The sequence below is a fragment of the Tauraco erythrolophus genome, chromosome 3 (assembly GCF_009769465.1).
Source record: "Tauraco erythrolophus isolate bTauEry1 chromosome 3, bTauEry1.pri, whole genome shotgun sequence".
Classification (NCBI taxonomy): domain Eukaryota; kingdom Metazoa; phylum Chordata; class Aves; order Musophagiformes; family Musophagidae; genus Tauraco; species Tauraco erythrolophus.
Window position 1 is genome coordinate 77,384,898 of NC_141467.1, and position 14,692 is coordinate 77,399,589.

The following is a 14,692-nucleotide window of genomic DNA, read 5'->3' on the forward strand; positions in this document are numbered from 1 at the left end:
GAGATTGTGGCCTGAGAGTTCATGAGCTGTTCATGTTCCTTCTTTAATAATACAATTTATAAAATAAAATAGTATTTCTTGTATCATGATGAAATTTTTCTGTGGCAGCTATTTTTCACCAAAAAAATTTTGAATGTAGGAAATCAAACCGTTCTACAAAAACTGACTGATGTACTTGAGAGACTATGAGAAATAATCAAAACATTAAATTAAATGGAGGCTGAAGTATTTTATTTCTGTAAGATTTAAATGATGTGTTTTTACTTGATTAACTATAATATGGAATTAATAAACTATGGCAATATTGTGATGGTAAAACACAGTGTTTTCATAGATTATTTCAATGTTTCCAAAGAAGAAAAAAAAAAGTTTTGAGGCAAATTTTGAAATATTGTTAATCCTTTCTCATCTGGGACAAAATTCCTTTTTTTAACATTGTTATTTCCTGAAGAAATAAACTCTGAATTTGAGCAAGCTCTGATGTTACCACATAAGGAACAATATGCTAGAAGGCAGCTGGTTGTGTTATGCCAACTGTCCTCGTCATACAACAAATGCAGTCATGCCATGTCAAACTTGGAAAATGTGGCAACTAACTTGGAAGATGCTTTTCTGGTATAAATTAGATGGAGCTTTCAGTTTCCTGTCAGCTTAAAAAGAGCTTTCTCAAGCTCAAATCAACACTTAAAAGCTTTTTTTTTTTTTTTTGTGGGGATTTTTAGGGCTCCAGATGTTTTGTGCCCCCAAAAATCCTTTGTCTTGCAGCGGTACTGTGAGGCTGACATTGGCAGCTCAGAGGAAGATCTTTAGTATTACTAGTCAGGACATATCTTCAGCCCAAGATTTTGCTATCACGTGCCCAGTTTTCAACAAGTACGGAGCCGTAGGCTTTCTTTTGCGGGAACTGGCATTTGCAACCAGGTTTCTTTACCTTTTTCTTGTTTGGGGAAACAGAGAAAAGGGTTTATGTCTTGTTAAAGCTGCCATCTAGGCAGCACTGAGTTCCACCAACACCTGGTCCATCCTGCTGCAATTACAGCAAATTGTCTGTGTGGGACCTCCTTCTCCACTGAACTGCTGTTCTGTGCCTCAGAAGAAGACTGAAAACCTTCCCATCGCTCCCAGGAGCCCGCAGGGAAAGCTATGTCACAACTCAGTCTGACAGCTGAAGCCTGCACATACAGCTGAGAATGATTGTTATTACGCATCCCAGCATGCTGACTTATTCTTGGAAATATGATTGTCATCTAAATAAGTACCTATTTGGAATTAAAAAAAAAAGCATTCCTCCAGCCCCTGTGATTTGACTTGTCAGAGTCCTTTAAAACCCTACAGTCACCTGAGCTGCTAAACAGCCTAAATAGCAGAAATTAGGTAATAGTTCAGCCATCTGCCTCTGTTTTTCTGTATTTAGAGCCCATGCATTTAAGGCAGCCAAAGGTCTACACGACTTTCCAACTCAAGCCTTGCAGCCTGACGCGTAGATCTGTTAGCGTTAGCTGCAGTAGCCAAGTGAAGTTGGATGGACGCAGCTAGAAACAACAGCAAGTACCAAAAGGTGTACTGGGAAACAAGGCGATGCATTTGGCTGGGAACAAACCTTCGGATGTTACTCAGGCTGTAAAGGGAAGGATTTAAAAATCATAGTGCCAGGCTGAAGACAACTTAGGCAGTGAGACTTTCTTCCTGTTCTTCTTCCTCTGGTCACACACACAAATGCCTTAAGATGCATATTTAATTATGCCACTGTGCAGTTTTCCTTCTATGAAAATCCTGCCTTGTCCGGTGGGTAGGATGCTCTGCCCTGCGCAGCCCTGCTAGTGACTGAACTACCCAGAGGATACGTCACTACCTGAATCCAGTGCCATAGCACAAGCCAGCGTGAAAGAGACATCACCATGTTCTTCTACACTTGGCCTCGTTGTCCCCAGGCTCCTTTGACAGCACATCCTGCGTATGCCTCACTCTCGTACTGCGGTACCTGTCTGTGCTGCCAAGGCAGCTTCCTGCCCTGAAATTGGGTTTTTTCATATAAACTTCTGTAGTAAGTAGATGAGAGCTGAGCAAGACAGCACATCAGTTACTAGAAAGGCTTAGAGGCACAAAATTAAGGGGGCATAAAATACTTTCTTCGACTATTTTTACTAATTTGCCATACTTAGTGTGACCTTTTGAGAAGCTTAGTAATGCTCGAGTTTTATTTTCTTCATTTTGAAAATATTTTCTTCCTCATTGGTTATTTTCTTTTTTTTTCCCCTAGATAAAAGAAAGAATCAAATTAGTTTAGTATGAGAAAAATCACTGCAACTGTTGAAGCTCATTGTCAAGTGCAGAAGTATTTGTGTACCGATACTTGAGACAGCTACAACTCTTTGTTAATCTTACAGAATCATAGAATTGTAGAATGGTTTGGTTTGGAAGGGACCTCAAAGATCATCTAGTAAGTATAAAAAATATTGCATGGAGTCTATTTGTGTTCTACAGACTTTTGTTTTCAGGTAACCTAGTAAATTTATGTGTTGTATTTAAGAACAAACAACCTCCAATAATGACTTTTTATCTATTATTTTTATTTTCATAATAATGCTTAGAGACTGCAAGCCTCAAAGACATAGAGGAATACCCTGACCATATAAAAGATAAAAAAAATATATATTTAGGCATAATACAGGATTATCTCACTGGTAGTGTATGAAATGGAATAGAGTTTTTCTCAAGTCCCGTCAAAGGGCTGTTTGCTAAACCAGGTTTCTTCCTAACGGCTGAAGGAAGAGGAAAGAAAACCCTGGGATCGTTTGTCTCATACATGGCCCAGCTCTGCACCCCACCACGGCCTGAGCACCGTTTTCAGATGCTACGCAGAGTATAATAATCTAAGTAGACAGAAAGTAAAGTCATATTATACACCTAAACCTTTGGATGGTAAAATCTTACTTGAGAATGGCTGAAAACAATGAAAAGCCCGCCTGCTGCTGGTTTTGATACTGAGTAAGACATTAAAAGAGAGCAATACAAATCTGCTTTAACAAGCTTGCAGAATTTTTGTGGGTCCAAATAATTTTTGAAGGATCTGGCTATAGTCTATGGCTAACTGTTAAGATATCTGAATTTCTAGAGATGCCAGATATTGAATATGGCCATGCTGGGAAGGAGAAGGTAAATTGCGACTAAAGCTTTCTGAGATTGCTTTCTGTGCCTTTGTATTAAGGTCTCTTTTCCTGTGTTACTGAAATACATTAATTTTTCTTCTGCTACTTGGCAAGTATATTCACTAAAAATAGAAGGAAAAGTGCTTATTACATTTTCCCAGATCCACTACATTAGAAGAGGCACAGTAAGCTAACACAAGCCCTGGCTGATTTTTTAAAACTGTAATACAGAGAGGTGCATAGGAGCAGCATATACAGTGTACACAAACTCCTTTAATGATTTTCATTTGCAGAGATATCCTGTGCTGCAGGACTAAGTCTATAACAAGATAAAAGATTTTACTGTCCATAGTCTGAAAAATGTAATAACTTTATTTTGTATAGTATGAAATACAGAATATAATTACTAGCATCAGTTATAAAAATAACTAACTATAGGTTTGCATATGTGGTTTCAGGTAAGGTAATGCAACATAATCTATAATCACATCTATGATACAGTATCCAGGATAGTATTTGAGAGCACGTTTTGACAAATTGACAAGTCTTTGTGCTGTGCCACAACCTAGCGCAGGCTTCTGACATAAGACAGGACTATAACTTAGCATTGATATGCACAACAGTGCAATAACCTCTGGAACTGTTAGTTTGTTGGGATGTTTGTTTCTTTTCTTTTAATGTAAGTGTCTGTCTGTCATTTATTCATATGGAAAAGTATACAAGCACCATGAAAATGGGAACGTCATGTGGTTCCATATTTATCTGTACTTGGGAAAAAGCTGATTCCTCTCCGTACAGCAGAAATTAGATAGTAGGTCTACAGAGCACAGGAATTAAATATGAACCTCTTCTGTGCTGAAGAATTTTATCTTTAGTCCCATCAACAACACTGCTCGTCCCATTACGGTGGTGTGGTAAGTCACACTCCCACTGGCAAAAAACAGACAAAGAACATGATGTTATTCAGTGATGACTTAGGAGGTCGACAGCAGCTAATGCTGCAGAAAGCGGTTGTTCCCTCCAACCCACTCCTTCCCACCTGCGGGGCTGCAAAGGCAGGAGAGCAGCACACTGGAGCAGCAGGAGGGGTCATCACAGCTTCTGCTTGTCACCACCCTCTGTTCCCAAAAGTGTTGTGTAGCATTTGGCTGGTGAATTGACAAGTCTATTTTTAGTAACTTTTTATCCCATATATTCTATTCCTGTCACTACAGAGTACTCATGCAAATGTATGTATGGAGGCTGCTGTTAGAAAGCTGCAATTTACTGGATTGCATAAATTTTGCAACAGTAGATTGTGACAGACAGAAATTATCATGGTAAAGATGTCTTCGTTTACACAAAGAGAGACCTCTTCTGTTATTCCTAACTGGAACTGCTATTCTTGTAAAGCTTATTCTTGTTATCATCTTTCCCTGATTGCACATCTATCATTTCTTTTACAGTCTTGGTGCTATTTCTAGTTAACCTTATTTTTAGAATAATAGAGGAATTTTCAGTCTCAGTTCAGAAGCAGTTCACATTGGAAAATGTAATCTTGATTGGCAGGAAAATTGTTTATGGGTTTTAAATTCCTTTCCAGCCCAGCTCCGTATCACTGTATTACCTTAAGTGCTAAGCACTTTCTTGGTCATCTTGAAGACATCTGCTGCACTCAAAAATTTTAATTTAATATATTCATCTCCTCCTAATCACATGACATATGCTCAAGATTCCTTCCTTTATTATTTGTCAGAGGTTGCAACTCAAAAAATACCTGTATCTAGATCCTTTCCTTCTGTAAAATCATTCCATTTGTTTGCTGATGTCAGTCAAATGGTGGTGTACTAGTAGCTTTTGAATAACCTTTCAATTCCTTTTTTCTACTTTCTTTTCTGTTCTTGAATAGATGAATATTACAAAGATAATTAGACACTTCTAAATCTGTAGACACTTCTACCTGTTGGCATCATATATGATTTTCATTTGATCTCTGACTTTTAGTTCTGAGGGTGGAGGTTTAGGGGGAACAACAGGCAAGATGTTGTGTTACGCTTCTATTTGAGCATTTTTTTCAGTTTTGATTGGAGTTACTTTTTAGCCAGAAACACCTCTGAGTCTTTGGTCATGAAACTAAGCAATATCAGATTTAGTCAATGCCCAGATAAGATACATCCAAGAAAAACAGGTAAAATTACTTCTGGTGCTTCAGTAGATGGCACCCTTTGCTTGGAGAAAGAATGGAGTTGCTGTACCCTCTTGGTACCTAATGGAGACTAAGTGTAAAGAAGGAAGCTTAAAATTGAAGTCCAGGTTATGACAGTTTTTGATCACGAGCTATCCCATGACACATATCACAAGAATAACAGCATCTTGGTCAAACTCCAGTTTGGGTAATTAATCATCTGCCTTGAATTCCCTTTGCCTTTCAGTTTCAATGAGCAGCCTTCTTCACTTTCAACCAGAACTCATTTCATGCAACATGGTCATTAAAGTTGCTCCATTTCAGGATTAACATAAAGTTCATGATTTGTCCAGTACAATAAAAAAGAGCAACAAGACTTGTTACTCTAATTATTTTTATATGAGCATCATCCTCTATTGCAGATAAGTAGCAGTTTTGCTGATCATCTAATGCTTAGTAGATTCATTACAATATTGCAAATGCTATTGCAAAGACTGTTCCACATAGACATGGATCGTGTGGATTGAAATGGCACGGTGCTGCTTTTTAAACTTAACTGCATTTGTTAACATAACACTCAAATGGGATCAAGACTACTCATATTTAACTGGTGATCTTTGAATCGTCACCACTTTGGAAGCAAACATTTGAAATCAGACTGGGGGAATGAAAATGCTGGTGATGGCCTATCTCCAACATAAGCTTTACTACTGAGAGCTGCCAAAAGAGATGTTACTGTGGAAGAGAATGTGCAGATGTTGGAAATCTGATTAAATTAAATTATTGGAGAGCACTGGGTGCCTCGAGGTTGGCTCCACTATGGCTCAGCGTTCTGCAAGACTGCTCTGAGTTAGGAAAACTCCACACAACTGGATGAGAAAGAAAAGAAGTTAAGGGGGGGATGAGTTTACTGTCGATGCCCAGAAATTAAACTGTTTGCATGTTTGCATCTAAATCTTAGCTACACCTGCAGAACCTCTTTAACTGATTCTTTTCATAAAGAAACAATTTAGTTCTACAGATATGGAGTCCTATTGTGTGTCTCTCAGCATGTGATGCAAGAAGGGTGGCAACAGCTAGTCTAATCACAGCATAGTAGCAGTGACAAACCAGACAAATTAGAAGCCTGGAGGTACTCCAGCTACTAGAAAACTGCATTTCCCGTTACAAGAATAAAAATAACAGAAATATTTTTTTCATCTGTATCTAGATCTTATCAGTACAGATTGAAAATGGAAAAGTGGAAAAAGACATTCTCTCATTGATGGAAAAGATGTGAGAAGCATGCCAATAGTATTGTGATTTTCAGCAGAAGAATAATTTGCAGCTTTTTGATATAAAACCCAATCTCCTCCTGGAAAAGGTCAAAACAGAGCAAGCAGGGAGCTACTTATCCTTATCAATTGACCAATCTTAAGATTGTCAGGAAAAGATGCAGGATGTATAACAAGGAGAAAGAATGCAAAATGGTGCAATTAAGGTAACAACTGAATAGAAAAAAATCCCTTTACCAGTACTGTAAACAAGTTTCAAGATCCATACAATTGAAAAAGGTGCAATGAAATGAGTGTACTTAATGCCATTGCAACATCTTTATAAGTAGTTCTCCTAATGAAGAGCTAATAAATATGGAGTCTTTGCACATTGTTACTCAGCACATAATGCATGAAACATGATTCCTGGGATCTTTTTATTTGGGGAAAAAAGAGAGACTTAGTTGCTCCAGCGTATCTCTGCAAAAGCTATCTTGATGTGCATCTGCTTTGGGAGCCAATGACACAATTCTCTTGTGATCTTGCTATCAGGTTACTCACTTAAGTTATAATATTTTGCTCTCTCCCTGTAGAGCTAGAAGACCTTGCATCGTGTTCCTATTTAATGTGCATATAGCAGTATGGATAGCTTCCACTTCCCTTATTTCCTGCAGGCAGCTATTGCAATTCCAACTTGGCCTTCCTTCCATAACCCCTCCCAGATGACCTGCCATATCATTTGAAGTCTTTAGTATGCTATCTATTACAGATCACGAAAAAATCCCAACAACCTCCTGTAAGAAATTTATAATATCTATGTTCCCTCATATGTCCTTAGCATCTAACAATGATCAGACATGGCATCATCTCTGGGCACATTACTAGAACAAATGACAGAACAAGAATGAATACAATTTTCTAACGTATTTTTGAGAGCATGCTATTGGAAGTTGAGCAGTTTGGAGTTCAAAGCACTGATTTAGGATTTCCAAGGACATGGAAATTCAGTTGTGCTACAGATTCAAGCTCTAAAAGCAGCTTTCTTCCTCAAAAAACTCCCACAAACAAACAAACAAACAAAAAAATAAACCCAGAAGGAATAATGTAGTTTCTTCTGTAAGTACCACTTTCTTTTAAGTATGGAAAAGGATTTTTGTGCAATGTTTACTGAGATGAATGGAAATACACATCAGCTCTGTTTATTTATTGCTTTGGTTTTGGGGAAACTGCTGGGTTGTTTTTTTTTCTCCCACATGATACACATCAAAGGTATAGAGAGCTCTGGCAGGTGCTTATTAATAGGTTCTATAAATCTACAGACAAAACTTCATGAAGCAGTTTGAGAGAAGGATAAAAAATGGCTGATGCTAAGCACCAACACTAGTTTGAAATGTTTGAAGTAGCACTTTCGTACTTACAGCCCCATAGTTACAATGTACAGCTTTATGAGTCCTGTGACCTATTCTCTTCATTTACCAGGCCCTGTATACTCCATATATGTTGCACCTTTTCAAATAATTCAATTGTGCTCATTGTCTAATCATTTGTTGTCTTACTCCATCTCATCCCTCTGCACAATTCAGTCATAAATCATCCCATGCAGAGGATGTTCACTCCAACATGTTGCAAGAGCAAGCAAAATTCTGTTGCCAAACTCATCAACTACTTATCAACTCTTTGTTTGTAAATGTTGAACGCGCTATGGTTGTTTTCTTTGGAGCGTGTGCAGAAACATCTCTGCGTGTCAATCAGAATATTTGTGTGACCCACTTGCTTTGGGATTGCACTGCAGAGTTTTGGAGTTCACCTGTTTTGTTAACCTCTTTTAAACATTTCCTTGCCCCAGTACTCATGTTTTTCCACTGCAGTTCCGTACCCTGTTTTACCTCTTGCTTTTGTCCTCCACATGCATGATTCCTTGATTCTCTCTGGCTTCTCACTCAGCTTATCCCAGTTTTCTATTGCAGCCTTGCTTTTTGCTGGAGCTATTTCTTAACTCCACCTATCTGTGATAGGCATCGGTGGTTCCCTATCTCCTTCTCTGACTAGTCCTAGTCCATTGTTCATCCTCTATTTTAAAATTCATAAAATTGTAGAATCATAGAATGGTTTGGGTTGGAAGGGACCTCTAAAGGTCATATAGTCCAAACTGCCCTGCAATAAGCAGGAACCTCTTCATCTAGATGAGGTTGCTCTGAGCCCCATCCAACCTCACCTTGAATGTTTCCAGGGATGGGGCATGTACACTGTCCCTGGGAAACCTGTTCCAGTGTTTGACCACCCTCATTGTAAAAAATTTCTTCCTTATATCTAGTTTGAATCTACCCTCTTTTGGTTTAAAACCATGATCCCTTGTCCTATTGCTACAGGCCCTACTAAAAAGTCTGTACCCCAAATTCCCCTCCCTTTGTCAAACAGGCCTCCTCCAACTCCCACTTCTGTTTTCTATACAAGCACCAGACCTTCCTTCCTCTTGTCATAGCTATGGTCCCCTCTCCAACCATCACCTCTCTAGGCCAACGTTCCTTTCAGAGCTCTCAGAGATTTCCCTTCCCCATGTCCAGGTCTCCAGATTCCTTTCTTGAATCTTTTGCCTGTCTTTTCTTTATCCTTATGGCACTTCAGCAGATTCCTTTCTTCCCTCTCCAGGTACCCAGCAGATGAGAACACTAGAGGTGGGCTCCAGTACTCAGCCCTGTGGAAGGTAACAGCAGCCCAGTGTTGGGATTAGAGGATGGGTCTCGTGTGGTGCTGCAGTCCTGGCCAGACTATGCTCCACCAGCCTGCAGGGCCAGTCGTACCCAGCTGGAGCAGCGCCAGGACTGCTGATGCAATCTCATGTGCTGACAAGCAACTTGGAAAAAAATGAATATGAGAATAAACATTTTCTGGCAAACGTACTATCTGCCATGTCCATACTAAAGGTGTATCTGATATCATAGGTAATTAAGGATCCGTTTTGGTGGCTTCCTCATTCTTGTGCTCAAATACTAAATTAATAGGGCAAAAACTCACTCTTAGCTATGAGTTCTTTGCACGGCATTGTAGATGAGATCCTGCTTACAGATCTAAACATGTGGGGGTCTGTACACTGGGTGGGATTTGAAACTATTCACAGAGCACCAGGATTTAGGATCGTCATCCAGCAAGTTTACTCTTGAACCGCCCCTATCACCGCCCCAATGCTGTTGGGTGTGCATGCATGTGTAGGTTCTGTGCTGAAGTACACCAACAGTTTGTCTGATACAAACAAATATTTCTGGTTGAGTTGTGACAATGATGGAGAGAATTAACCCGTGGTCTGTATGCTGGACAGCAATGGTCTATACTAAGGTGTAATTGTATTTTATTAATATAAGAAATTATATTGCATGAATCACAGTACAAAATTTAATCATATATTTGTCCCAAAGTCTATGTACAAGTAAAATACAATTTTAGCTGGAATGCTTACTACTGACTGCTACTTGGAGAGTCTCAGAGATTATAGTAACTGCCCAGTTATACTTTCTAACAGTTTAAGGAATATCTAGGGTCCCTTTTTTCTTCTCTTTCATTATCATGAGATCTGGGAAGATTACCTGGCACAAGAATGTCTGCTTACATGCAACTCTCACTTTCATTGTTTCATAGCAATAACATGAGCTATACTTGGCAAATCCGCAGTCTAGAAAGTAAATAAAGACCATAGTGAAATGACAGCAGCTTCAAGGGGTTTAGCATGGATTATTGGCCAAGATTCTTGCCAAGACTACACCAGCAAAATGCAATGACATTCAACGCTAACCTTGTGAAACCGGATTGACAGTCACTGCTGAATGCATTAAGTGACTGTACTTAAGTACTGGAAATCTCAATTGTTCAATTTAAAAAAAAAAAATCTACTGAAAAGCAGTGTGAAGAGCTTGAGCTGGGCTTTTTGCTTATTGTTTCTGAGCATTTAGAATGCATTCAAATCACCTCTTGTGAAACACAGGTCACATGTCTCAGTCATATATCCAGGAAAATTGCGCAAAAATCCAGACTTGTGGGTTTTTCAGGAAATCTCTCCATTCCAACTGCCGTGATTTAAGAAAGCAAAACACTGCAAAGCTCACAATACATCTGCAGAGGTTGGCAAAATTATGCTACCACTAACACGCACATTTCTCAATAGCAGTCTTCATCGTAATCAGGGACGTCTCCAGGTAACAGCCACAGTTTCTCTGCATCCCAGCGTTTGTAAGATAACTGTGAATAATGAGTGACCCTGAATCTGTTTGCCTTAACAGAGACCTGAGATTCTTTTTACACCTTCTAGTGCTACAAACAGAAAAGGTAAATATACTGGGCTTTCTGAGCTCCAAAATGTCAAATCCAGAAATAAACCCCACTATTTTGTTTAACTGATAAATGTGACTCATTATAGACTTTATTAAGTGATTAGACTTGCATTAGGTCCTGATGCTTGTCAGATTTGTGCTGAAAAATCATTAGAAAACACTTTAAAGGGTGAAGGATCTTGGCTGCAGATGTCCTGCTACGAAAATCTGTTAGCACTGTTTTCAGCAAACATAAACTGACAACAGGAGAACCTCAGCTAGTTCACTTACAGATAGAACTGAACTTTCAGAAAACAGTATTGTCCTGGTTTAGCCCAGCTGGCAACTGAATTCCACACAGCCACTTGATCACCCTCCCGACCCTCGGAGAATGGGGAAGAGAATTAAAGGGGAAAAGGGAAGGAGACTCATGGGTTGAGATAAGTACAATTTAATAATAACAGTAATATAAAATTAAAAGTAATACTGATAAAATAATAATAATATAAGAAAAAAATATATACAATGATAAGAATATATACAAACAAATGATGCACAGTGTAATTGCTTACCACCCAGTGATCAATGCCTGGCCTGTCCTGGCAAGTGATTCCAAAACAGGTAGGTACTGACACTTCAATCCTGGACGAGTGAGAGGCTTGAAAAGAGGAGAGCGAGAGAGCGTTTTGAGTCTGAGAGACACCTTGGAAGAACCAGAAAAAAAAAAAAAAGACTTTTGTGTATGGCTACAACTGGTCTATAATTCACTTTAATGCTCAGCAAGAAACATCTTGGAGATAATGGAAGGAAATAAGATACACGCTTACCTAAAAGCTTCTTTGCTTGACCAGAGTTTTATATCGTTTAGCTGGAGTAAGATTTGGATATTCTTTACTGCTGTCATTAAAACCGCCTGCCAGCTTAGCTTTTTAGTTTTGCAACCAAAAAAACAAAACAAGATTTTGAGAGAGTGACAGAAGTACCAGGAGTTCTACCCCAACTTACCTATAAAATACCAATGAACAAATGACCTTCCTGGTGTTCAGCATGCTTACTGAACACTAGGAAACCACTGGGAGAAAGATACTAGAATGTCGAAGTGTAATACTTTAAATAGCCATTCATGCTTTCCTCCTCAGAAGATAAACACGAAACAAAGAGAACAGGACAGCTGGTTAACTCACTGTCCGAGGCAGTTGTTATCAAAGGTAACCCTCAGTCATTGACTTCAGTGACTCACTTGACAATAATTCAGTCCCATTTCAAAAGCGTCCCTCAATTCTGAATGTTTCAATTTTGACAGTGTGTCGTGGTTTAGGCCCAGCTGGCGACTAAGCACCACGCAGCTGCTCGCTCGCTCCTACCCCGCCGGTGGGATGAGGAGAAGAAAATATAACAAAAGACTCAAGGTTTGAGACAAGGACAGGGAGGAATCATGCACCAATTATGGTCACGAGCAAAAGACTTGGGGAAAAAATTAATTTAATTTGTTACTGATCACATCAGAGAGAGGATAACGAGAAACCAAGCCAGATCCTAAAAACACTTTCCCCCCTACCCCTCCCTTCTTCCCAGGCTCGACTTCACTCCCAATTTCTCTACCTCCTCCCCCGCAGCAGCACAGGGAGATGGGGAATGGGGGTTGGGGTCAGTTCATCACACATTGTCTCTGCTGCTCCTTCCTCCTCAGGAGGAGGACTCCTCACACTCTTCTCCTGCTCCAGTGTGGGGTCCCTCCCACGGGAGACAGTTCTCCACAAACTTCTCCGACGTGAGTCCTTCCCACAGGCTGAAGTTCTTCACCCACTGCTCTAGCGTGGGTCCTTCCCGTGGTGCCCAGTCCTTCAGGAACAGACTGCTCCAGCGCAGGTTCCCACAGAGTCATGGCCTTCTTCAGGTGCAGCCACCTGCTCTGGTGTGGAGTTCTCCACGGGCTGCAGGTGGGTCTCTGCTCCACCATTAATCTCCCCAAGCTGCAGGGGGGCCACTGCCGTCTCACCACGGGCTGCAGAGAAATCTCAGCTCTGGCATCATCTCCCACTCCATCTTCACTGACCCGGTGTCTGTGTGGCTGTTTCTTTCAGGTCTCAGCCCTCTCTCCCCACTGCTGCGCTGGGCCTGTGAGGCACCTTGGCCGTGCCACTGTGGCCGCTACCCCACCGCCAGGCAAGGGACAGTGGCGCAACGCAAACAGTTGCCCACGCGAGTGGCCAGGGGCGAGGCTGGCGCCTCCCCCTTCTCCTTCTGCAGGTTCTGCAGCAGTGTTTTTTCTTTTCTTAAATATATCATCACAGAGGCACTACCACCATCGCTGGTGGGCTCGGCCTTGGCCAGAGGCAGGTCCCACTTGGAGCTGGGAAAGCTTCCAGCAGCTTCTCCCAGGAGCCACCCCTGTAGCCCCTCCCTTGCTACTAAACCCCACCACATGAACCCAACACACGGTGTGTGACACAGACTGCTGAGTACGGAGCATCTTACTGCTATCGTTGATTGCAATGGGAGGTTCAAGTTTCTGCAAAACAGATTAATGAGTCATAAATTTTAATACCAGAAAGGGCCGTTATTGTAATCCAGTGGGACTTCTTTGAATTCTGAATTTGGATGCAGCCTATAACTTAGAGCTGAGCTAACGCATATCCACAGGAAGGCTTTCAGTCTTGATTTAAAGACTGGTGTGGCAGTGGACCTATCACATCCCAGATAAAGTGCTTCACAGTTAGTTACCTCAGATTTCAGTTATCTTTTTTTTTTTATTTTCAGATTCTAAGCATTATGTTTCATTATGGCCTTCTCTGTTAAACCACCCTTTCTACCCAGGAATCATAATTAACCGAGCTGAGCTTGCAGTAAGTGCTATTTAAGTGTTTTGTTATAAGAGCATCAGAGAGGAAAACCACACAGAATTTGTGGGGGAAAAAACGCATGTACACAACCCTGATATACACAGTCGTGATGAGCTGGCAGGTCAAGAGGTCCCTGAGGAGCCAGGGATCCTGGGGCAAGCAGACAGGGAGAGGCAGGGCCCCTGGAGCAGGCAGAGCAGGAGGGAGCGGCACAGGCAGGGAGGGCAGATGGCACACTTGCAGCCCTGGCAGTCACACACAGACATCGTGACTGCGGATCTCCCTGAAGACAGTTCCCCCAAATTCAGCATTTTTTCCTTTTAAAATGTTGCAGATTAAGTTTGCTTAACTGAATTCTTTTAACTGTATTCTTTTGTCTGAACAGCCTTGCTTAGCACTCTTAAGAATTGTTAGGATTAATAGCATTGTTTAGCATTAGTAGCTAAATTTGCTGGAGACTTAGGGTGCAAGCTGCGAACCTAGGAAAGCTGAACTTACCTTGAACTGTTGCGTAGTTACACAAAGGGAGACCCTGAGACCAGTGCAAGCTGGAAGATAAGGGGACCATGACTATTAGCAGAAGCTGCAACTCATCCAGATAAAAAAAACAGCTAACAGCCCACCTGGAGACAGAGAAAGAATCCAACAAGGAACAAAGAAGACTCCAGACCAAAAGTCACTATAAGACCAAGAGTCATGTGCAAGGTGCGTGAACAGTGCACAAAGAATGGGTGCATAGTCTGTAAGGGCATAAATGTCCAGGGATTTCTTTGTTCAGGGTCCCTCTCCAGAGGCACCCAGCTCGAGCTGCTCCTATTGCTGTACCACTCAATTAAATTATTTATTTTTTTAACCTGGAATCTGATGTCTCAGACTCTGCTGCAGGAAACCTAGGACAAAGAATTTCTTTAACAGTAAGATGCTTTCCAGACAGCCAGCAGCCTTTCGTCTCCATCCCCTAAGCCACAGGCACACCTTCTGA